At 55.7% G+C, this 24,832-nt stretch overlaps 1 long non-coding RNA gene across 2 annotated transcripts; it reads left to right on the top strand.

Moving 5' to 3' along the window:
* The first annotated feature begins 78 nt into the window (after positions 1-78).
* LOC144290973 (uncharacterized) lies at positions 79-23,211 on the top strand. Of its 2 annotated transcripts, XR_013358450.1 has the most exons (6): positions 82-187; positions 18,765-18,915; positions 19,104-19,341; positions 20,478-20,608; positions 21,867-22,041; positions 22,749-23,211. It is a non-coding gene; the product is annotated as an uncharacterized LOC144290973 (long non-coding RNA). The 2 variants fall into 2 exon arrangements; XR_013358461.1 differs by lacking the exon at positions 18,765-18,915 and having other exon boundaries at positions 79-187.
* Positions 23,212-24,832: the final 1,621 nt, after the last annotated feature.

Genomic DNA, 24,832 nt, shown 5'->3' with positions numbered 1-24,832 from the left:
CCCCCACCCCCCGGGCCGAGCCCGAGGGAGGCCGGAGCCGGGAAGGAGGCGGGAGGGAGGGGGCCGCGAGAGGGGCGGGCCGGCGGGCCAGAGGGGACCCGGCGGAGCGCACGCCCAGGAGGGCGAGAGCGGGAGAGAGCTCGGAGACCAGACCCCCAGACATGGGAGCGGAGGGTTCGAGACAGAGGTGAGAGAGGGGCCGGCGCGAAACGGCGAGGCCACACAAGACGCGAGACAGTGATGAGAGGGTGCCACGGACGCCGGGGCGTGCGCACGGAGAGGCCGGCGGAAGCGCGGGAGCCAGCGGGCCGCGACGTGCCGGAGGGCACAGAGGCAGGCAGGGCCGGGCGAGGGGCAGTGGAGAAGCAGCGGGGACGGCGAGGAAGGCAGCGGCTCGGCCCCGCCGGGGTTAGGGAGGCCTGCAGGGTCGGGGGAGGAGAGGCGAAGGCCGCGCAGCGTGGCTGGGAAAGAAGTCGCCATGCGCAGCCTCCCCGCAGGCGCTCACAACCACCCGCCAGCGCAGGATGCAGCAGCAGGCAGGGGTGCAGGTCTCAGACGGGGGCTGCACCTGTGCACTCCCGCCTCAGTTTACCAGACACGGCCTCACCTGTCCCGAGCTGCCCTGACGGCTTCTCCTGCCCAGATGCGCTTATTATATTGCCAAGTGATGTAGGGACACATCCTCCCTGGCGATCCCCCTCCTGAGGGGCGGGTTCTGTCCCCCAGCTTAGAGGGAGAGATGGTGCCATGCCACCGCCTCACCTCCTCCCAGCTTTAGAGTGAGAGGGAAAACTGGCACAAGGCGGAGCTGGGTGAGGGGGCACTGGGTGCACTGGGAGTCCCCCCATATGCCTGAGACAGGTCCAACTTTCCCTGGTCCCCCGCCCGTCACTGCAGGAATATAAATCCAAGCTGTGGGGTGAAGGATCCCCCCAGCTCTCTGCCCAGTCTCTCTTTCTGGCTCTGCCACTCCCAGCAAGCCACTGCCCAATCAGGGCCTCAGCCTCCTGACGGGTCCTGAGGAGCTGCTGCCTCAGGGCTCCTGGGAGGCTGTGATGACTGAAGAGGATATGCCTTAAGGTCTGTTGGGGAGGATGCACCATTTGTCTGGGCAAGGAGGGTGGGGTGTCCATGGGTGTCGATGGGTGTCTCTGGGAGGCTGGGGACAGTGCCAGCCCTCTCCTCTTATCCCTCTGGAGTCCATCTGCCTGGGTCCTGGACCATTTCTCCCATGATGTGAGCTCTGCTCCCGGCCTCAGTGTTTGCTTCTGGGAAATAGGGCCTACCATACCTATGGCCCTACACTCTGCAAGTTGATGCAATTTCTCTAGTTCCAGCTGCTGGCAATGAGATCTTGTGGCCAGTTCCAAGCACTGGCACCTGCCCTAGACCCTTCAAGAACTAGGAGATGGCCAAGACATCCCTCTGGATGTCCCTATGGACAAAGAGAATGTCTTAGCAGAGGCTCTAAGATCCCAGCTGCCTCTCTCCACAGTGGTTGGGTGACTTGCTGGGGCTGCCCCTTCCTGAAAATAACAGCCATCATCAGGTCTGAAAGGTGGTCTCCAAGTGTTCTACCTGTGGGTGGTCCTCTGAATCACTTGGTGATTGTTTGGAAGGGGACAGGATTAGTATCTCACACCCAGCAGGCCTCCCCCCCAGTGAGAGGTGGCAGGATGGTGGGTGGGGCCATGCTGCCACCAGTCCAAAAGAGAAAAGCCAGTGTCTCCTGCCACGCTGGGCAGCCTAGCCTGGACGCACTGCCCGGGGGGGCCAGAGGAGTGGGCTGCTTTGCTGTTACCCCCTGCATGCATCAGCACCACAGCCTATTCCTCTCAGCTCCCCCCACCCCAGTAGGACCCACAGGCCACTGCTGCCTCCATCTCCTCCCCCACCTCCTCCTCCTCTCCACTTCAGGGTCTTTCCAAGGGCATAGCCTGGGGGTGTTTTCATTGGAGGGTTAGGCCCAGCCACCCCCATTCTATCCCTTCACTCCCATTTGGACCCCTGATGGAAGCTGCCCAGCTTTGAACCACCTCTTCTGGGCAGCTGCTATTCTGGGGGGGGGAGGGGCTCATGTCCCTTAGATGAAGACCTGGTGGGAGTCCCATTGCGTATTGAGCAGCCCTCACCAAAGCTATTTGGCCGGCAGTCGGTCTCCTAGGTCTGGTTTGGGGGAAGGTCATTTTCAGGGTGAGACCTCCCGTCTAGATTTTGGGGAGTCAGAAAACCAGCGCAGCCCAGACTGTACCTCATTCCACAGGTGCCTCCCCCAGCCCTTTGGACATCCGCCAGGGCTCCTTCCCTGTGGCCCAGCGGGGGCTGCTGCACAGGGAACCAGGCCCGTGGCTCTTTGGGGAATGCCTTTCGGGAAGAGTGGAAGGCCTTGTCGAGGTAAAGTTCTGCCTGGCAGGCCCGTCACCATCCCCCTGCATCCCAGAGGCGGGAAGGCCTCTGACCTCCCCCAGCCCGACAAGGTCTCCCCGCGTCTGGCGATCCCAAAGCAGACCCAAAGATAAACCCCTTTTAGGCGAAAAACTGCGCGCACACAGCGGCAGGGCCTCCTCTGCTGGGGAACTGCGGCGTCGGCCGACAGAGGGTTCACAGCGGGTCCCTCCTGCCCGTTCGAGCCCCGCAGCCCCCACCCCAGGGGCGCAGCAGCCCGGCCAACGCCTGGGACCCTGCCGGGGCCTCTCGCCGCCGCCGCCGCGAAAATCCCGGAAACCGTCCGCTCGCGGCGGGCGCAGTGGAAAAGGTGACCTCAGCGCCCAGGCCAGCCACCCACTCCGGCGGCGGGCGCGAGGGGCTTCGGGCGGCAGGGGGGTCCCGGCGCCGCCCCGACGCCGGCTGGGGCCCTCCCCCCAGCGCTCAGCTCTTCCGGACCCCACGGCCCAGCCGGAGGGGAGGCGCGGGGCAGGGGCTCCCTCCTCCCCTAGCCAAGCCCCCGGCCGGGGTGCGCAGGTTCCAGACGCTCCCCCTCCGCCAGCCCAGCCTCCCCCTCCCCGGAGCCTCCCCGCGGGATGCTACAGTCGTTGGCCCGGAGGGGTCCCGAGCCCCGCGCAGCCGGGAAGCTGAGCCGGGAGCGCGCAGGCCCGGGTGAGGTCGGCGGCCCCGCGCCGCCTCTGCGCGGGTGGAAGGTCCCGGCACCAACTCCCCGCCGGCCCCCACCCCGCCCCTCCCGGCCCGGCCCGTTTCCCGGCGTCTCCTCTCGCACCTGCGGCTGCGGGTTAGAATCTTATGCGGCAAAACGGAGCGGGGTGGGCATGCAGGGTGGGGTGCTTCTGGACCTGCGGTCTCCTCTCCGAGTGCAGTCACCCAGCAGCCGCCTGCGGCGAGTCCCACACCTCCTCCCGGTGGATAGAATCGGGAACCCGGGTCCCCCTGGCTCCGGCCCGCGCAGGCCTCCGGCCCCAGCACGCGGTCCTCCTGCGCTCGGCGCTGCGCTCCAGGAAGCCCCGCGTCCGATGGCCCCGCTCCGCCTCAGTGGGCAGCACCGGGAGCGGGAGCGCACCGTCCGGCTTCGGCCCCGGCTCTGCTCGCGCTCCTGGTGCGTGGGTTCGAGCCTGGTGACCGCCGTCCTGCCTTCGGAGGGGGAAATCGCGGTGTCCTCACGCTCGCAGGTCACATGGTCCAGGGACCCCGAGTTACTTGCTCGTTGGAGAAGCCGGTCTCTGTGGCGCCTTCGTTTAACAAAATTTCGATGTCGAGGGTGGACTTTTCGTTTTGGATCATTTCAAACCCTTGTGAGCTCAGGGCTCAAATCGGGTTTGGGGACAGTGCCTCAGGACACATCCCTCTGTCTTCCCTTCAAATTATCCCTTTTTGGGTATTTTACAAACTTGCTTCTTTGGAATGTGTTACTTTATTTTTGTTGTGTGGTTATTTTTCTTCAGCGTATGGTTTTCTTTAAAAAGGATGAATTTTAAAAGAAATCTACAAGCAGGTAATGACTGGCCTGACATATCAAAGACCCAGAGTGACCCTGCTGGACAAGCACAGACACGGCCACCTCGGCTTCATGCCCACCTTTTAGGCGGCTCCCGCAGGGACCTCAGATCCCAGCTAAGCGGCACACGCTAGTCTGGTCAGCGGCTGAGTCCACACCCAGGGCCGGAACTGGTGGCCACTGAGGCCTGGGTTTGGTGGGGCCCCGCAGCGCGTGCTGGAGCTGCTGGGTGACCGCACTGGGGCAGGATGTGGTTAGTCCCACGGCCTCCTAGATGTGCCCCTCCTAGATGTGCCATGTGCTCTGGGCACTGCGTACCCGGGAACGGGCGCCAGGACCTGGAGACTGGGTCTGACTCCTGCCCTGCGCCCATCCGGGATCACACTGGGACTCAGGGGCTGCTCCGCCTTCCGGGAGAGTGAGTGTCGGTGCAGGCCACCCCCAGGGCCCTTGCGGCTTCATCCTGACAGGTGCCAGGTCTTGGAGGCGCAGAAAAGGAGAGGCCCTGGGGCAGCGGCCAAATCCCTCGGGCGCCATCGGCCAAGTGGCCGGGTCTCCTTCCTTTCGTTTTCTTTGTCCTTCATTCTTTGCTCTCTTGGTTTTCTTCCCTCCCTCCATTTAGTTACCCTCTTTCTTTTACTTTCCAGCTCTTCCACCACCTGGCCCACCTTCCGCTCTGGCAGTCTGGCTGGTGCTTCCTCTTGCCCTTCAGCTCCCCTCTCCCCTCCTTCCCTTGCTTCTTTTAGTGAGCTGGAGAGCCTAGCCACCACAAAGGGGAGGAGTCGCACTCACCCGTGGCCCCCAGGTGCCAGAGGCACAGACGTAGATGTAGAGGTGAGGGGTCTGTGGCCTGTGTGCTGGGTGAGGGTGAGGGTCTCCTTCCCCCCCAATCCGAGAGGCTGCCTGGGGGCCAGGCTGAGTACCCCCAGTCCTCAGGTAGGTTGCAAGGGGCTTGCTACCTCCTCCAGGTTCTGTTCGGCAGCAGGTAGGAGGCCAGTCCACGTTAAAGTAAGGACTCACACTTGCATCTCTCCTGCCTGATGCAGAAATCCCTTCTCCTGGGGACTGGGGCTGAGGCTGGGGCTCCAGGGGACAGAGAAGGCACAGCTGCCCTATCCCTCAGATACCAGGGCAGAACCAGCCCCTGGCCCCCAGATTCCAGGCCAGCGCTCCTCCCTCCTGCTGGTCTGAGTGATGATGGGGTCGGGAGTCTGGTGCCCATCCACATGCACTGGGGCTTTTGGGGCACCCCCAGGGCACCCCCCCCACCCCCACCCGTGCTTCCTGCACCACCTGACCTGTCCCTGGGTGCCAAGAAGGGACTCAGAGGCCCAACTCACAAATGTCCAAAGGCCACGCAGAACACAAAGGACTCCCATGACCCCAGGACCCCTGGTTTCCAGTCCTTTCCTCCTCCTGCCTTGGAGCAAGCGCACTCCCTGTCCACACCTCAGTGTCCCCAAATGATACCATGAAAGGGGTGACCTGAATGAATGCTCCTCCTTGCCACTTCTAATAGCCTAGATCAGGGTCCCCCAACTTTTTCTGTAAAGGACCAGATAAGTCAATAGTTTAGACTTTACACCCAGTCTACTGCAGTAGTCCCGCTCTGCCCTTCCATGTGGACATCCCACCACACTTCATTTCTGCACACTGACACTTGAGTTTTATTTAATTTTCATGCGTAACAAAATACTATTCTTATTTTTATTTGTTCTGACCATTTAAAAATGTAAAAGCAATTGGCAGTTTACTAGCCATAGAAAACCAGGGCTGATGGTTTTCTAGTCTACTTTCAATTCTCATGGCACAAACATACACACTTGCATGTCAAAAGCATTGCACATATATATATATATATATATATATATATACATATATATATGTGTTTTTTAGCTTTTCTCACAAAAGCACCCATTAGTTTTACAGCACTGGGGCCTTGGACACATAAATTATGTAGTTCATTCCTTATGACCATATTTGATGTCTCAACGATTTAAAATCTTCTTTTTTTAAAATTCTTTTTTATTCATTTATGATAGTCACAGAGAGAGAGAGAGAGAGAGAAAGAGAGGCAGAGACACAGTCCGAGGGAGAAGCAGGCTCCATGCACCGGGAGCACGGCGTGGGATTCAATCCCAGGTCTCCAGGATCGCGCCCTGGGCCAAAGGCAGGCACCAAACCGCTGCGCCACCCAGGGATCCCTAAAATCTTCTTGATGCTAATATTGTATTATACCTGGATGGGGTACAGCTCATTTAATAGATGGACTTTCTTGGAGATCCCTGGGTGGCTCAGTGATTTAGTTCCTGCCTTCAGTCCAGGGCGTGATCCTGGAGACCCAGGATCGAGTCCCACATCAGGCTCCCTGCATGGAGCCTGCTTCTCCCTCTGCCTGTGTCTCTGCCTCTCTCTCTGTGTCTCTCATAAATAAATAAAATCTTAAAAAAAAATAATCGATGGGCTTTCACAATAGTCCTTAGGGATTGTTCGCCCCACTTCTCAGTGCCTTGCATACTCCTGGTAACAGGGAGCTCACTCTCATCAGTGGTAGCCCTAAGAGTCTCTAAGGGCTGAATCCTCTGGAGAACCCTAGCTACCAAAAGCCCAGTGACCTGCCTGATAGCCCTGGAGGGACAGAGACCACTGTGGATATGAGTACCCCCTCCAGGGCCCATCCTTTTCCATCTCTGCTCAATTCTATCTAAATCCTCTCCAGCTGCTGAAATGTGGATGGACAAAGCAGCAGTGGGGGTGAGGGGGTGGGGGTACAGCCTTGATTTTCTGGAAGTTTCCCAAGCCCTGAGCCTTTGCAGGCTTTTGCAGCTGCCAAGTGACAAATCTTGCAAGGAATAGGCGTAGGGAAAGGATATGACAGAGAAATAGCTATTACAAATGTGTTACTTGCTAGAAATATTTCCAGGAAATCTTGCTCATGATGAGGCCTCCCCTCCACACCCCCTGCTTGTGTATCTTCAATGGGTCTTGCGCCCTCTGCTGGTGGGATTGAGTTCTAGCCAGGCCCCAGGACCTCCATCCCTCATGAAAATGAAAAACAAGCCAGAATTTTCTCTCCCTTTGTATATCAGATGCTGACTGGATACTAAAGAGACAAAAAAAAAAAAGGCATGTTGCCTGTCCTCCGGGAGCGCAGTTTAGCGATTTTGCTGTGGAGAGCTGTCGACAACGTGCTCATGGCTGATGGCAGGGACGGAGCTGTGGACGCAGGTGGGGACAGGTGGGGACAGGTGTACAGCTTCCCAGACCAGGTGACACGGCATCACACGGAGCCAGGGGCGAGGAACTTGCAGACACAGTTGTGGTGAGCTCACAGCTCATATGGGGGTGTTAACGCTCCAATCAGGGGGCTGGCGGTGCATGTCGGTGTTTAAATTTTGGATATTTTTAGTGCCTGCCACAGAGGGCCCTTGGAGACTGCCCAGCTGGGACCCCATGCCCCATGCGCCCTCCTGAGGGCCATGAATGTTTTCTGGCCCCTGCTGCTGAGAGAGGGCATCTCTGCACCCAGTTATCGGCTCCAGCGTGCGCTCCCGAACTGGCATCGCTCTGGGAACTGTCTGAGCACCAGCCCCCCAAATTATGTCACTTAATTCCGCTTCTGGGCAAGGGCACTTTTACCCTGAATTCACAGGTCAGGAAGCAGGCACAGAGAGGCAGGGCCAGAGCTTGGACCGCTCTCCCCGTAGATCCACCACGGCCTTTTTTGGGCTCCGCCACCTACTGACTCAGCCCCAACTTTCTCTCCAGCCCTGATTGCCACCGAGCTTCAGACTAGTAGCCCTCACAGCCAAAGGCCCACCGCTGTACCATGCGCACAGTGTCTAAATCTGGACTCATCATCCCCTGCACACCCCCCTCCCCAGGCCGCTGTTCCTGCTCCCACAGGAGGGCCGGGGGCAGGGGGGCTGGAGATCCACAGAGCAGTCCTCGCTGCAAACATACCTCGCTGCCTGCCGGCTGGAGGCAGCCCTGGGAGGCCCCACTCCGGCCAGAAAGCACACAGAAGGCAGGGTGTCCCCATCAGGGGGCAGGGCAAGCAGGGTACTGGCCCCTTCCACAGGCTGGCCCCTTACTGGCCCCGACTGGAGCCCATCCTGACTGTCTGGGAGAGCAGATGTTCGTCAAGGACAGAGGATGACCACACATGGTGGCTTTGAGTACCCCAGAAGCAGTCAGGGGAGAAGGCAGCCAGGTAGGTGTCAGGGCGGGGTGGGCAGGCCGAGGAGGCCAAGGGAGGAGGCCAAGGAGCAGTGTGTGCTGGGGCTGGAAAGCTCTCTGGAGCCTAGCTCAGAGGGGTGTCCAAGCCCTCCTGGGAGGTCTGTTTAGTCCCCTTGCTTTGAAACTGAAAGGCTTGTTCTAGAAACACAGAGGTTCCCAAATGGTTTGACATTTAGTGCTGCATATGGCAGCATCCTCGGCCAGGGAGTTGTAGACCTTTCTGGTGCCCAGGGACAGCTGTTGGAAGCCCGCGGAAGGTCTGGAGACCTCTGTGGTAAACACAGAGCCAGACAGCCTCGTACAGACTATGTTGTTCTCGGGAGTATCGTTGACTGTGCTCTGAAGGGCACTTCAGTGCACAACCCGCACAACTGTCCAGCAGTCCTGCCAGGTACTCATTGCCTTCATTTGCTCTCATGGAGCAAAATGGGGTGGATGAGACTATTGTTGTTCAGCTTATCCTGGTCTCCAGGCGCCTTTCCCAGATGAGGAGCCACGTGTTGGAGCGAGGGGGAAGCACATCCTTTCCACACACATCACATAACGGACCTACTTAGTTCAGAAATCCAGTTTTAAAATGCTTTGCTGTTTTGTGTTTCTATTACAGAGGAGAATAAAATTTATGTGTTGAAGTTCTGAGCAGGGAGGGATGGACGCAAGGCCGGTTGAGTTCCGTGAGCGCCCCCTGGTGACATGCCCTGGGTGACCCCGAATGTGGGCCCACCTGTGGTTTGATGGGCTTGTTACCTCACCTGCAGAAGGGACGTGCTGATGTAAGGAGGGTCCCTCACCGGTTGTGTTGAATAGACAGAGAGGGAGATGAGCCCGGATCTGACCTAATGGGGGGACAGGGCCTCCTTGAGTCAGAGCTGTTCTGCAGGCCTGGAGGTCAGATGCATGTGCTGAGGGGCCCACGGATGAGCCACGGGGCCAGGACCCAGGGCGGACTCTGGGAGCGGAGGGTGAGGACGTAGCTTCTGCCGACATCCTGGGAGAGCTCTGAGGCAGCCCTGTGGTCAGTGGGCCTGAAGCTGGGCCGTCTTGGAACCCTGGCAGAGGACCCCCCCCCCCCCCCGCCACTGGGCATGCTGGAGCCACAGACACACTGAGCTGACAGGGTGTCCAGTGCTCGCCCCTGCGCTTGTAGAAGCTTGTTAGGCAGCGGTAGAAACGGATTCAGGGAGAAGCCCTGTGCTGTCAGACCTGACGTCTGCCCCGGGAGGCAGAATACAAGACGATAGGATGGTCTGGGGACCCAGGGGTAGAACTGGGGGTCTGCCCTGCTGAGGGCCCACCGTGCTCCTGGTCCCCACTCACCTGCTGACCCCCAAGGAGGCCCTTTTGGCAGCAAGCTGGCCGCGTGGGCCGGCCCTCTGGCGGAGGACAGGGGGTGTCGCTGTGGTCACTTGATGTCCTGGCATCCAGATGCCATCTCGCTGTGATTAAGTCCCAGGAGGCCCTGCCTGTGTCTGTAGCTGCAGAGAGGCCCAACGGTGGACACGGCTGCTCTGTCACCCACAACTACTTGACTTTGTGGGGCTCTGGGGGGCAACACAAAGTAGCAGGTAGAATTTAGGCCTGTTCTTTGACCTGGGTCTGGTGGGGGGGGCCAGCCGTCTCAGCCCCCATACCCACTCCCCTGCAAAGGCACTGCCCACAGGGGGCCTCTCCTCCCTTGCCTTGACAGACTTCCCTGTGCCCTTGCTTCCCTTGTCCCTCCAACAGACGCTTCTCCCTACAGGAGGACATGATGGGCACAGCGGCCTTGGCAGCCTTGCCTACGCAGTGAGGTGAGCACATGAGGAGTCGGGAAGGTTCTGACTACCCCATGGCTGTGCCGTGTGGACACCGTGGGAGGAGCCCCTGCCATCTGGCAGAGGTTTGCCCAACTCCGTTGTAGCTGAACACAGCCCACTGGCAGCCACCCTGCAGTGTGTACGGACAGGCTCTGGAGCTACGTGCCAAGGACACGTGTCCAGCAGTCGGGGCCCAGGGCCACGTCCACTAGCACCCCCGAGGCAGAGCAGGGAGCCAGGCCTTAGGCGGCAGCCAGTCTCTCCCCACCTGGAGGGGCTGGGTGGGCACAGGTGGTGGAGGCATCGGAGGCCGGCCCACACCCTGCAGGAGCCCCCTCAGCAGCTGCAGCAGCTCAGAGGTACGCAGCCAGAGCGCCCCAGACGCCCAGTCCCAGAGACTGGCAAGGAGACTGCGGTGGTTCTTCTGGAAAGCTCACAGTGCTGGGAGCCGGGTGAGTGTCTCGGGGTTTGGGGTCTGTCTCCCTCCACCACCACCCTGAGGCCTGGTGGAGGCTGTGATCCAGATAAGCACTGCTGTGGACAGTCCCTCCTGAAGCCACCTATGGACAGTCCCTCCTGACAGCCATGTTGCTGAGGGTGGGAGGTCAAGGGATGGGGATGCCAGCTTCCCGGTGAAATCACTGGGCTGGGGGGCCTCGGGTCCAGCTGTGTCCCGGCCCCCAGACACCGCTCACCCCTCCCCAGGCTTGGGCCAGGCCCTCCTTGGGGCCCTTCAACTGCGTGGCTCCCCCTCCTAGAGGGGGCCCGAGCTCCCCCCTCCCTGTCCCCCAATCCTCGGACCCCCTCCATCTCCTATGTGCACTGCCTGTGCCTCTGGCATGGGGTGGGTCATGTTCACATGGTCGCCGTGCCCCGGGTGGAGGGTACAGGGGTGAGGGTGTGGCTGCCTTCCTGCCTGGCCCACGACGGGAGCCAAATGAACAAAGCTCCCCCCCCCACACACACCCATATGAGTACCCACCGCTAGGGTGACTCCATGTCTCCTGCTCGGGGCTCCTGCCTTCCCTGGACCCTGGGTCATCGACCCCACCCCACGGCCCTGCTTCTGCTCTTCCTTCCTGCTCCCCTCAATTCCCACCCTCTGCCTCTCTCTGGATCCTACTCTCCAGTCACTGGTACTGCTCCTGCACTTCCCAATGGGGAAACTGAAGCCTGGGCAGGGCCCCCACTCTGAGCCATGTAGGTGGCAGCAGAACCTGGAGGACCTCGGTCAAGACACTGCAGGGGAGGCTGTGGTGTGTGCCAGCCTCCCTGCGAGTCCCTCTCAGGAGGCTCCTATGGGACCACTGGCCATGAGGGGCTCTGGGGACTTCCCATTGGCTGGCATGGTTTGGCCCGGGGGTGACCGTGGTCACCCCCCTGGGCAATCCCAGCACACCTAGAAGGGGTAGGCCAGGCATTTGGGAAGCAGGGGCTCTGAGTCTGGTCCCTACTCTCCACGGAGGGTGCAGCTGGGGGTGCGCTTTCCCAGGGCCCTCCTCGTCTGATGAAACCAGACTGTGCCATGTTTCCAGGACGGATCACTGCACCCCAATAGCCCTGGCCCCCCTTGTTGGCCTGGGACTGCGGACAAGCCGCAGGATTCGCTGAGCCTCAACTTTACTGTCTGTATGGTGGGGACGGTAACAGCCCCACGTTCAGGGATTACTGAACCTGAAATGAGGTGCTACTTGCAAGGTGCTTCACAAAAGATCAGCCTCAGAGGAAGTGCTCACCGACTGGAACAAGTAGACAGTTTCTGGTGCTCTGACAATCCTCGCTGGTGGTCACTGTGGGCGCAGGCATTGAGCTGCACGCATAAGTCCCATGGATTAGGTAGCTTTGTCTTCATTCTTCTGGCAAGGACGCTGGCCTGGAGGCATTCCCCACACCAAGCAGGGCAGCCATGGTCCGACTCCTGTTCCAGGAGACCTGCAGGTGCCTGGCCGAGGAGGGGGAGCTAAGTGGCCCAGCAGCGATGGACCGGGCTGGAGGGAGAGATGGAGGAAGGTCCCAGAGCCCCTGTGGTGGGTGGCAGGGGGGTGGGGTGGGGTGGGAGTGGGCAGGCAGGCCTGGTGCTGGATATGTGTGTTTGAGAGTGGCTCAGAGGCTTGAGGGCAAAGGCCTGCTGCAGGCGGTTCTAGGCACAAAGGTGGCATGGCCTGGTACCCTGCGGCCCCGTCCGTGTGGACCCTGTCCCTGCAGACGGCTGAGTGCTCGCCGCCTGGAACTGCTGGCTGGCTGCTGTCACATGCCCGTCCCCTCTCTTGTCCAGGCTTGGCTTTGGGTTTCAAGTCTTGGGGTGAAGCCAGGTGCGTTCCCAGGACAGATGGGGACAGAGGAGATATGAGCATCCGGACTGGACTGTCCCTGCCCCTCTGGAGCCCCGGCTTTCTACCCCAGGACTGTGGGCCTCGCCTGTGTTGGGAGGACCTGGGACCCCACAGACAGGGTGGTGGTGGAGCTATGAGGAGGGGGGGGACCCTGGGAATTGCCCCCAGGGCTCTGAGCTCAGCCTGCCCCTGGCCTAGTACAGGGTGGAGGGCTGACCGCGTGGCCCCATCGCCCTCTGCTGGGCTCTGGGGGAACTACAGGGCCTCTCCAGCCCCGGCTGCCTCCTTGGAACCTTCCTGCAGTCCTTCCTGCAGTCCGGGTTGCATGTCTCCTGTCTTCTCTCAGCCACAAGCCTCTCAGGCCTCTGAGAGCGAGACTCACGGCCCCACCACCATCCCAGCAGAGAGCCTCATGTGTCCAGGGGCATGGGGGACGTTCTGACATTTAACAACGGCCATGAGAAGGGTTCTGGAACAGGGGCAGCTCAGAACAGCAGCGTGTCTCGTCCCACGGTGCTGGAGGCTGGAGGGGTGAGACCAAGGTGTCCACAGGCTCCCCTATGATGCCAGGGCCTTCTTCCCCTGTGTCTGTGTCTCCAGATCTCCCTCCTCAAGAGGCCTCCAGGGCTCACCCTGACCCAGCCTGATCTCATCTCAACTACTTACACCTGCAAAAATACCTGTTTCCCAAGAGAGTGGCCCTCAGGGGTCACAGGGAGTTAGGACTTTGGTAGGTCTCTCTGGGGGAACACAATTCACCAGGACCGCCCAGGGAGCATCTTTGTACAAGTTAGAGATGCCGCCTCTCGCAGGTCGGCATGGCCACAGCAGCAGACCACAGGCTGGCACTGAGCCTCTCACTTGCCCTCGAGGCAGTGCCCTTGTGCAGTGGAGAGCCCGCACAGCTGTGAGCAGCCCCGTCCCGGAACCTCTCGTGTATAACACCCACCCAGGTGGAACGTCCAGACTGGAATTTCAATTTCAAGCTGGGCCAGAAGGAGCTTTGGAGCCAAGGGTGGAGGCCAAGGCCAGGTCTGCAGCCGGTGAGACCATACAAGGTGCATTGTCGGCAGAGAAGTGAAGAACAATCACAAAGCTGAGCACGAATTGATCTGCTTTTTATTATCACCGTGCGCCATCTGCGCTAATGTAGCCCAAATCTTCCGTTGGTTTTAGTTCCAGACAACCGAGACGGAGATTTCAGACCAGCACATGCTCCCTCTCTGCCTGTCCATGACTGCCGCGGCCTGATGAGAGTTGTTCTGAGAACTGGGACGTCCGCATCCGTCATGAGGGCAGGAGGCCTCGGGACCGTTGGCGGCTGTGGCACTGCGGGATTGCACGTCCCGGACACCCAGGGTAGCCCACGTCCCTCCGGAAGCACAGCAACCACCAGGACAAAGGCAGATCTCAAGCTCTATCGAGTGGCCATCGTGTGAGACCGCTGGGAGTTTCTATTTGTGTTTAAACCTCCCGACAGTGAGGCGGACACTTCTGTGCCCTGAACGTGGAGGTCACTACTAAACTGTGGTCAAATGGCAAAGAACAGGGGCGCCTGGGGGGCTCCATTGGTGAAGCGTCTGCCTTCGGCTCAGGTCGTGACCTCAGGGTCTTGGGATCGAGTTCCGCATGGACCCCGGGATCACGCCCTGAGCCAAAGGCAGATGCTCAACCACTGAGCCACCCAGGCGTCTCGGTTCTTCCCCTTTGAAAAAAATACATTCGAGGGAGTTAGAGGTATTAATCCGTCAGTTTCTTCCTATTGTGTATATGTCTGTTTTTCACTGGCATGTAGGTCAGGAAAAGTTGACTGAGCTCTTTTAGGGCCGTGATAGTGGTTATGATTCATGTCATTTCGTGATTATAACTAAAACCAGCTTTGTGGCATAGTAGGGGGCAGTGCTAAATAACGAGCCCCTCGGGCATGCTGGGAGCGCTGCTGGGCCCAGCCCACACCATTAACTGGAATCATCTCCACCAGCTTGGGGCCAAGCCCGGCTCTGCCCAGAGCCCTCCACCCTCTGACCCATCTGTACACCTGCAGCTCAGTGTCTGCAAGGTGGACACAGGTGCACCGCTGGCCCTGACGCCAAATACAGGCTGATTCCGCGTTTGGTTCCCAGGACCCAAACAAGTTTCAGGAAGCTTTGCCCCCAACGATGAAAGCTGCCCCGCTCAGGTAAGCTTCTAAGCACCCCCGTGGTGCTGACTTGTGGTCAGTGCGGGGCCGGCGCACGTGGACACGGGGGGCCAGACTGTGGGCAGGAGTCCTGAGGGCAGGTGTGTCCCCTCCGTGGGCCTCCCACGGACCCACAGACATTCGTCCTGGTGCCGCAGTCAGAAGGCAGCAGGCCGTGTCCTCACCACTGTACACACAGCACAGCTCTCTGCTGCTGTGTACACAGCCTGGGTCCCACTCCTTGCCTTGGCCCAGTTTCCCCGCCTGTGATTGGATGGCTCTCCAGGTGCCCCTTCCCCTGCGGTGCTGTCGTTTGTGTGCCGGCTCTCATTGTCCAGCACCTGTTCCTCCGTGAGCGAGCCACTTACTCGCTCAGCCCTGGGGGCAGGCACGGTCTCCTACAGATGAGCAACCCCAGGTGAGCTCACTGATAAGTTGCCTGTTTCCTTGGCCGTGAGCGTGGAGCTGGGGCTGGAACCTCAGTGCTTGCAGCACTCGCTGGCCGCTAGGTAGGTCACCAGTGTCCACTGGTGACATTGAAACATCGTGTGGCAGTGAGCCCACTAACCTTGGAGGTGTGCGTGCAGAGACGGGGTGATTTGTCAGGCAACTTGTGGAGGCTCAGATGGAGGGTCGGTGAACACCCCGTGTCGGTAGCAGCATCGTGTTAGTGTGGATCGTGCGGACATATTAATGGTGGTGACTCTTCCAATCCACAAGCGTGGAATGTCTTTCCATTGATTTGTATCTTTTTCAGTTTTTTTCATTGCTATCTTATAGTTTTCAGTATATAGGACCTTCCTTGGGTTAAATGTATTTCTGAGTATTTTATTCTTCTTTGATGCAATTGTAAACGGGATTCTTTTCTCTCTCTCTCTCTCTCTCTTTTGAGAGAGCATGTGCACACACGAGCAGGGTGAGGGGGGAGAGAGAGAATCGTAAACAGGCTCCACGCCCAGCTCAGAGCCCAACACAGGACTCAATCCCATGACCCTGAGATCATAACCTGAGCTAAAATCAAGAGTCAGATGTTTAACTGAGCTGCCCAGGTGCCCTGTGATTGTTTTCTTAATTTCTCTTTCCAATAGTCTATTATTAGTGTATAGAAGCGCAACATATCTTTGTGTATTTTGTATCTGGCAATATTACTGAATTAATTTATGAGTTCTTGAAATTTGGGGGGTGGAGTCTTTAGGGTTTTCTGTATATAATACTGTGTTTCTGCAAATTGTGGCTATTTGGCTTCTTCCTTTCCAATTCCAAAGCTTTGTATTTCTTTTTCTTTCTTAAATACCCTGGCTAGGAGCTTGTGTTTTTATATTTAAATGAATTTCTTTTTTGTTGACAACACTTAATTGGGTCTTGCTTTTTTATCCATGTGACTCTTTTAATATGAACATTTAAAGCACTGATGTCTAATATAGTTATCCATATGGCTGGATTTAATTCTGCAGTATGGATATTGTTTTATTTTTCTTTATTGCTTTTTTACTTTTTATCCCTGCCTCCTTTTAGGGCAATAATTTTTGTGGTTTTAGCTTGTCTCTATGCTTATTTTATTATGTGGATCTCTTTTATTTACTTATTTGTTTTATTAGTTGCCCTAGGGTTTACACTGGTCACAACTTATGTTCAAATAACATTATATCACCTCATATATCATATATGAATCTTACAACAGTCAACCTGCATGTCCTTCACCCCTATATTTGTGGGTTGTTATCAAACATTTTAACCCTACATATGTTGTAAACTGCAAAATACCTTGTTGGGTTTTGCTTTAAGCAATCCATCTTCTTCCTTTAAGAAGATTTAAAAATGGGAAAATGTATTTTTTTTTAAATTCCATTTATTTATTCAGGAGAGACACAGAGAGGCAGCAACGTAGGCAGAGAGAGAAGCAGGCTCCATGCAGGGAGCCCAATGTGGGACTTGATCCTGGGACTGCAGAATCATGACCTGAGCTCAACCGCTGAGCCGCCCAGGCATCCCATGGGAAAATGTCTTTCAGATTTACCCACATATTTGCCAGTCTAGATGCTCTCCATTTCTTTTCTGGAGGAACACAATTTCCTCCTGGTAGCATTCCCCTAGTTCTTGGAGCAATCCCTTTAATGTTTCTGGTAGTCAGGTCCACTGGTAGCTCAGCTTTTCTTTCATCATTCTTGAAAGATGTGTTCACTGAGTATGGAATTCTGGGTTGATATATATTTTTTCTCTCAGCACCTAAAAGTGATGTTACCTTGTGTCCTGGCTCTCATGGTTTCTGCATAAAAGGCCACTGTCCCTGTCCCCTTGGCTGTGTGCCTTTTCTTCTCTAGCTGTTTAGATTATGAGGTAACTTTATGGGGTTTTCTTTATATTTCTTCTGTTTAGCATTTGCTGAGCTTCATGGATATTTGGATTTGCAATTTTCCTCAAATTTGGAAGTTTTCAAGCATAATTCTTCAAATATTTTTATGTTTTTCCTCTCCTCCTGGGACTCCAATTACAAGTCTGTTGGACCACCCAATATAGTCCCACAGCTCACTAAAGTTCCAGGAGGGCTTTTTTAGGATTCTTTTTCCCTGTGTGCTTCATTTTGGTTATTCCCAATTGCTAGCTGTGAGGTCGCTGGTCTTTTCTTCTACAGAATCTCATTTGCGCTCAATCCCATCCAGTTTATTTTTCACTTCAACGTCACATTCTTCATCTCTGCAACTTCCGACTTCCATCTTTTTCATACTTTCCCTTTCTTTTCTCACGATGTTCACATTCTCCTTCATAGCCTTGAACACAGTTACAAGATTTTTAATGTAATTGTCTAGTATTTTCATCCATTAACACCATTATCTGTCACTTCTTGGTCTGTTTATGTTGACTGCTATTTTTCCTGATAGTGGGTCCTTCTTCTTGCTTCTCTGTATCTCCAGTCATTTGTGGATATTATAACTTTATGGTGCTATTTGGTGCTAGGTGGTGTTACATTATTTTACAGGAGATTGTGTTTTGTTCTGGCTGTAGTTACTTGCAGATGATTCCAATCCTTTTGAAATTTTTTTAAAAGATTTTATTTATTTATTCATGAGAGACACACAGAGAGAGAGAGGCAGAGACATAAGCAGAGGGAGAAGCAGGCTCCATGCAGGGAGCCCAATGTGGGATTCAATCCTACAACTCCAGGATCATGCCCTGACCCAAAGGCAGGCACTCAACCACTGAGCCACCAGGCATCCCTCAATCCTTTTGAATTTTAAGATTTACTGCAGGGATTTCAGAGCAGTACTGGGTCTAGGGATAACTTAGCCCTGCCACTAGGCCCTTGTGAACACACTGCTCAGTGTCCCAGGCATGGCAAGGACTATGGGAACATGGACTATTCCCAGCCTTATCTAAACTCCAGGAATTGTTGCCTACTACTTTGCGGGTTTCTTTCCTTGGTCTCAGAGAGTTTCTTCCCATATATGCGCAGGTACTCTGACCAAGACTCATTGGACCCTTCTGCAGATGTCTACAATTCCGTCTACAACACCGTCCCCTTCTGCATTCTGTCCTGAAATTTCTGACCTTCTCGACGTCCCCAGAACCCAATATCTGCATCCTTAGCTCAGCGAGACCTCTGAGTCCTGCTCTGCTACTCAGATGACACCCCCAGGCAGCAAGTCAGGGCACCTGTGCGGATCGCCTGCCTTTCTGCGTCTCAGTCCTGTGCTACCTGCTTTCCGATGCCTGGAAACTGTCATTTCAGACATTTTCCCAAGTGTTCTATTTTTGTATGGCCAGAGGGCAATTCCCATAGCATTTAATCCTTCATGGGCAGAAGTAGAAGTCATCCACTGAGTTCTTAATTTCAGTTATTATGGTTTTCAATTCTAAAATTTCTGTTTGATTGTTTTTAATGGTTTCCAGTTCTCTGAGAAGAATTTTCCATGTTCTTGTTGGACTTATTGAAGACATGAAATATGAAACTTAAGTATTTTCAAGTTCATGTCTGATAATCCCAGTATCAAGGCATTCTGCGGATCTGTCTTCAGGCTTATTTTTTCTCTTAATTTTTGGTCAATTATTGTCTTTTTTTATGCTTTCCTAAATATGGTTGAATGCCAGAACTTTGCGGTGTAAAAACTATGAAGACAGCTAGAGACTTTGGATTTTTTCCTCATACAGAGAAGATTTACTTCTGCTTCTAGCAGGCAGTTAGGAAGTGAAGGGTCACCTTATTCACACAAGACACTGAGTGGCCTTTTGTCCTCGTGATTGATGGTCTGCTCTCCATCTGCCCTTTCTGTTAGGGTGTATCCCTCCGGGGACCCAGCCAAGAGCCTGGAGTGTTGGACATCCACCCCTCCTTGGCCACCTGTGAATGACACTTGTCCCCAGGTCCATGCAGCTACCAACAGTGCACTCCACAGCCTCTGCAGAAGCAGCATTTTTAACTGGCAGGTACATTCCTTGAGGGGAAGATATACCAGATGTCGAGCTCCCTACCCTCCTTCTGCAATGCTGTTGAGAGATGCTTGTTTGGACTGGGTCGTTTCTACTGGTCATTCTTGGTTCAAGGGTTAGTTCAAGACAACTGTTCACTGATTCACTGTTACAGGAAATAAAACTCAGCCCTAATTTCTTCCTAGCGATACTTCTGGAGCCTGAGAGGGCAGAGGCTGCGCCCAGTGGTGAGACCCACATAACTGGAAACTTCCCCACAGCTGAGGCTCACTCTGAGCTCCTGAACGCCAAGGCTGGAAATGTGAACACACCTCTCTCCACCTCTTCCTGAAGCCAGGCAGCAGGATCCTTGAACCACAACAACTTTGCACAGAAGAGGTTGACTGCTATGACATGTGCAGCCACCTTGTTAGGGTATAGTAGGTATGATCCTAAGCTTAGGGACACAGTTATCCTATTAATATCCAGGAAAAATCATTCAGGTGGCAGTTGCTGGCAAATCCAGGCCCTAGGAGTTGGATTTTCTGAGGGTATATCATGGAAATCAAGTCCAAATGTCTGTACAAACTCCGGACCCATTTCGTCAGTCACCCCTGGAGACCTCCTCAGATGTCCACTAGCACCTGGGCTTGAGGGCCCAGGCTAAACTTCCTGTCTTTCCCCCAGATCCCTGATTTTCAGAGAAACACTTCTGAAAGGACACAGATGATACTGTTTTCATAGGGGCCACATCTGGGGAGTTGGAGAACCAGAAGGTGGGGGCCGCTTTTGCTTTGTATCTTTTGCTCCTCTGTGGTCTTGAAAACAAATTTAAACTATGAATTGGGTTAAATAAAATAAAATAAAACAAACCTGTCTCCCCATGCTCCCCATCATGGCCATCAAGGCAAGAAGCCCTGGAGCCTCCCTGACGTGCCATCCCAGCCATCCCAGCTCACCTGGGGCCTGACCCCCTGCAACCCCACCTGCAGCTGCCCTGGGGACCTCTGGCCTGCCCCCCTCCTGCCTACCCCCACCCCAGTCCAGCTCCACTCCTGCCCTCTTCCTAATTGTCCCGAGTGTGTGCCTGCTCGGTAGAGCGGTGACAGCGCCCTGTCCCCATTCCCGGGTTAAAGTCCCAAGTGCAAACATAGAACAGAAACTCCTCCCAACCTGAACCCAGGCCAGCCGGCTGTCAGAGGGTCCATTGGCAGAGATGTCAGCTCTAGTCATGATGAAAAAAACTGCCACTGCCAGGGAGCCTGCTACGGTGCCTTACGGAGGTCAGCCTCTGGGTGCTGCTGGTACAAGGGAGGGAACGGATCTGATGGGCAAGCAGACTACCAGTACGCCAGCCCAGGTTCAAATCTGGTGGCCCCCAGACGTCTCTTGTAGCTGCTTTGGGAAAGCTGGGTTCCCAGCAGGCCTCAGAGAGGGTTGCCCGTCCCAGGTTGTCTGGCTGTGTCCCTCTTCTCTGCAGTGGGGAGAGGTGGGAAACACTGACCTTGTGTGAGCTGAGGGAGGACACACACGGTGGCAGTATTCTAGCTCACTGCTTGCCTTCAACTCTCCTGATGCAGGTTCCACCGGATTCCTCACCCGAGAGCAAGGCTGCTGGTAGAGACATGACCAGCTGTCTTCCAAAACTGGACATGGCCACCCAGCCAGCCTCCCTGGCATTGCGTGTGACCCTCACCATGGCCACAGGGTGGTGAGTAGACGTGCTGAATGTCAGTCCTGGGAGAGGGTACCCTCCTGTCTTTCCGTCACCTCTGTAATGGTTTTCTCGGGCTGCCATAACAAAGTACCGCAGCCCAGGAGGCTTTAACACAGAGACTATTCTGTCCTGGGCCCGGGGGCCAGCAGGCTGAGGTCTGGGTGTAGGCAGGCCATCTCCTCGAGGCCTCTCTCGCGGCAGGTGGACCCTGCCCTCCCCGGGTCCACACACAGTTCTCCCTCTGTCCCTTGCGTGTCTGCACCCTGACCTCTGCTCAGTCATACTGGTTGAGGGCCCACCCTAATGACCCCATGAGAACCAATCTTTATCATCTGTGAAGACCCTCCCCCCAAAGAGTCACATTCTGAAGCACCAGAGGTCAGGGCTTTGACTCAAAAATGCTTTGAACTGAAAAAAATGAAAACACACATCAAAACACGTGAGGTGCACCTAACGTGGTGCAAACCATGTCTGGTGCTCTGCAAACTAGTGAGGTGTTTGCAGTGTAGAGGGAACCGTGTTGACACATCCATGGCTGCCCAGCAAGTGCCAGAGGCCGTGTGATCGGCCCCAGTAAATGCCGACCCAGAACCCCCACCTGCTCAGCCCACTGACCTCCTTCAGGAGCTCTTGCACGGGTCCAGCTGCCGGGTCCAGTGGGGACACCACGGGATAACCACTCCTTCCTTCGGGGCTTTGATGGCAGCCTTCATTCCTGCCAATTTGCAATCCTGGGGGAGCAGAAGGTCCAGGTGCTGCCATCTAGCCTCTCCTACCACGATGAAATCCAGATCCTCCTGGGCCACTGTGCATACCTGCTCCCAAAGGTCATGCTAAGTCCAACCCTACTTCTGCGTTGAGAGGAACAGGGAGCGGTAGTGGTGTCTTGGAAAGAACGAGGATCCCCCCGTGAGGCATCAGCCCAGGAGAAGTTATCAAAGGGCTTTAAAGCAGAAGAAGCTGCCTCCCTGGGCAGCAGAAGACGAGCTGCTTCTGCTGGTGGGGGAGGCTCAGGGTGACTTGTGGGCTCAGGACTGCTGGTTTCATCTGGGTCCAACCACATTTCTCCCTTCCGAGTTTCTCTATCGTCAACTTTCAAGATCCCATTCCTTTCTGATCAATACCCTAACTTTTATGTGAGAAACTTGGCCAAAATTGAACTCAACTGTCGAAATTCAGCAACCCGCATAGATAAATGTGCTTGATTCCCATCAATATCAGTCTTGTGGCCACAAGAAATGATGCCTTTCAGGGGCTGTCATGGCACCTCCCTGGTTCCCAGAAATGGCTTGAGCCAAGAATTAACACCTTCGAGCTTCTCATTGTTTCTGGGAAAGAGCTCAAGGGCACTCATTCCTGCTGTGATGGCCAAGTACAGCTGCTGCTGCTCCAAGGCACATCCCGTTACCACCTCTTGCTTCCCCTTGGTGAGTACAGGTCTGCATCCTGGGACCAGTCTCAGAGTCAGTTCTCTACCCATTTGGATCCACACAAGGGACAGAAACCACATAGTGATTCAGGGGGGAGGGGAGTTGAGTCTAAAGAAATATTAGGCTGTGATGGGCATAACAACGAGATGAATAGAACTCTCTAGAGGGAGCCTGATGGCTGGATAAACAAACCGTGGCTCATCACAGGGAAAACACGTGTGCCACATGGTTCTTGCGTGTAGCACACCTGGGGAGAGCAGACTTGGGAGGGGTCCTGTTTCCCCAAGCCTGGGGCTCTGACATCGGCAGCAGCAGGTGGCTGCAGCCCCAAGATGGCACAGGATTCTGCTGGTGGCCTGGCGGGAGGTGGTCCGTGGTCTCTGGGTTCACCTTTGCTTTGACCAGGCAGCACATGGTCTCAAGTATGGGGGGGATCATGTTGGGAGAGGCGCAGCCACGTAGGTGCAGCAGTAGAGAGAAAACGTGGGATACAGCACGTGGCTGTCAGAGGGAAGGACCCCTTCTTCCTGCCCTGGCCTCTGGTGCTGCCCGCTGACATGCTGGGCCCCCTTACCCTGACAAACAGAGACGTGGGTGGAGCCCAGGCTGTAGGAAGAGGTACTTCTGGGGACATGCTGGGGCTCAGGGGCAAGGAACACACTTGGCACGTGCCCCGGCACAGAAGCCATGCCAGTGTTTATCAGCAGGTGGACGGGTACACAATCGTGGCATGTCTGTGCCTCGGGAAACACCAGGAGCGCCTGGCTGGCCTGCGCCCAGCACACGCCCATCCCATCGCAGAGGCATTTTCCTGAGCAGGAGCAGCAAACACAAAAGGGCACCAGCATGTGGCTGTGTTTATGGGAAAGACTCTAACAGGCAAAGCGTCCGCTGGGTGGGGCTCCGGGGAGGAGAGTTCACCCCCAAGGGGCACACAGAACTTTCTGGGATGATGGGAAATGTTCTCTATTTTTATAGTCACGCTGCTTAAGTGGCTGTACATATTTTTCAAGACTCCTAGGCTCTACACTAAAACCAGTGCATGTTACTCATGTAAGATATGCCAGAATAAAGCTATTTTTTGAAAAGTTAGTGGAAAACTATGGCCTCTCAGTAAAAGCAGGACTGTGGGGGATTCAGACCGTCCAGTGTTGGGGCAGGGACCCCACGCCGAGGGGCAGGCTGACAGGAGGAGAACACACAGGGGGCGGTGGGAGACACCGACGTGTTGACTGTGGCGTCAGGACCAGTTGTTCACATGACCACTGTGGAAGCTGTGCACATTCGTGTGGGCTTCCCTCCTGGGCTCCTGGGTGTGTAAACCGAGCTTTCCTGCCTCCTCCTCCCTTTGTGCGTTCAGCAATTTGGGCAACGATTCATTTCTGTGACTGTCTGGGGTCGCAACATTTCCAGGTAGGGACTGAGCCCGAACAGGAATGAGCCTCCGGACACTGTAATGGGGAGTAGGGGGACTTTGTGCGCCTCCTCCAGGGCATGGGAAGGGAGGACCCCCACAACGTGTGACTGCATCCTGTTGGAAAAGTAGGAGGCTTCTGTTCCATGGTCATCAGGACGTTAGGCGCAGGTGGTGGGAGGCAGCGATGCTGGGCGCCGCAGGGGCAGGCTCGGGGTTGTGCTGCTGTCACTGAGGCACCCCTGCCGTTTGCCCTTGGCTTTTGCTGCTGGAGCAGAGCGTCTGAAGCCTGCCTCTCCTAGGGGCTCCCAACAGCTGGCTTCTTGGCCCTGATTTGAGAGGCGCTGGCAGGAGCCCCAAAACAGGTGGAGGGAAGATGCTCCTCTGGCTGTGACCCCTGGAGGTTGCTCTGCAGGTGGGGGGGCATCGCTGTGCTCCGGGACCCTGGGCTCCTGCATCCCACCCCAACCCCGGGGGGAGCAGGCGGGAGCAGGTGGCCAGTCCCAAGCAGGAATAGTGGTAGCCCCTTGGGCTCCTGGTTATCATTCCTTCCTGTTTGTTCCTCTATCTCTTCAGTAAACAAAGCCCACAACAAAGGCACTACTGTCTCTGGAGGGATGTTCTGGCTCAGACCCTTCAGAACCTTCATCCCAGGCTCTCCCCAAGCAGCTCTTCCCCTCCTGCTACTTTCCCTGAGGGCAGATCTCTAACTGTCCGCTCCCTTCAGTGACTGGAGCTGGCCGGCCTGGCCTGGCTGAACAGAACTGTGGTTCCTTCCCAAGGGCCCTGAAGCCCTGAGCTCTCTGGTGGCCCTGAATGGTGGTGGGGGTGGGGCTTGTGCCTTTAGGGCCCTCCCACCACTCCTGGCTCCCATGGCCCCACCCTCACTGTTAGGCCACCGCAGAGAAGATGCACAGACGTTGGGAAACGTTGGGAAAGTGCGGAAACTGAGGATTTAAATAGGAACTGGCGTCTTATGACCTATTATGTCCAGAATGTAATAGAAAACCACTAGTTCACCCAAGACCCAGGCAAATCTCAACTTCACTGAGAGAAGACAATGAAAAGAAGCTAACACTTAGAGGATGCAGATGCTGAAATTATCTGGGAAGGATTTTATTTTTATTTCTTTTTTAAAGATTTTATTTATTCATGAGAGACACAGAGGCAGAGACACAGGCAGAGAGACAAGCAGGCTCCCTGCGGGGAGCCCCATGCGGGACTTGATCCCAGGATCCCAGGATCACAACCTGAGCCAAAGGCAGATGCTCAACCCTTGAGCCACGCAGGCGTCCCTCCAGCAAGGATTTTAAAGCAGCCATCACAGAAATGCCCCAGAGAGCAGCTCTGAGCACAGTTGCAACAAATGAAGAA

This window comes from Canis aureus, chromosome 1, assembly GCF_053574225.1.
Source record: "Canis aureus isolate CA01 chromosome 1, VMU_Caureus_v.1.0, whole genome shotgun sequence".
Taxonomy (NCBI): Eukaryota; Metazoa; Chordata; class Mammalia; order Carnivora; family Canidae; genus Canis; species Canis aureus.
The sequence above is the reverse complement of the archived record's forward strand: the minus strand, read 5'-3'. Positions and strand labels throughout refer to the sequence as shown.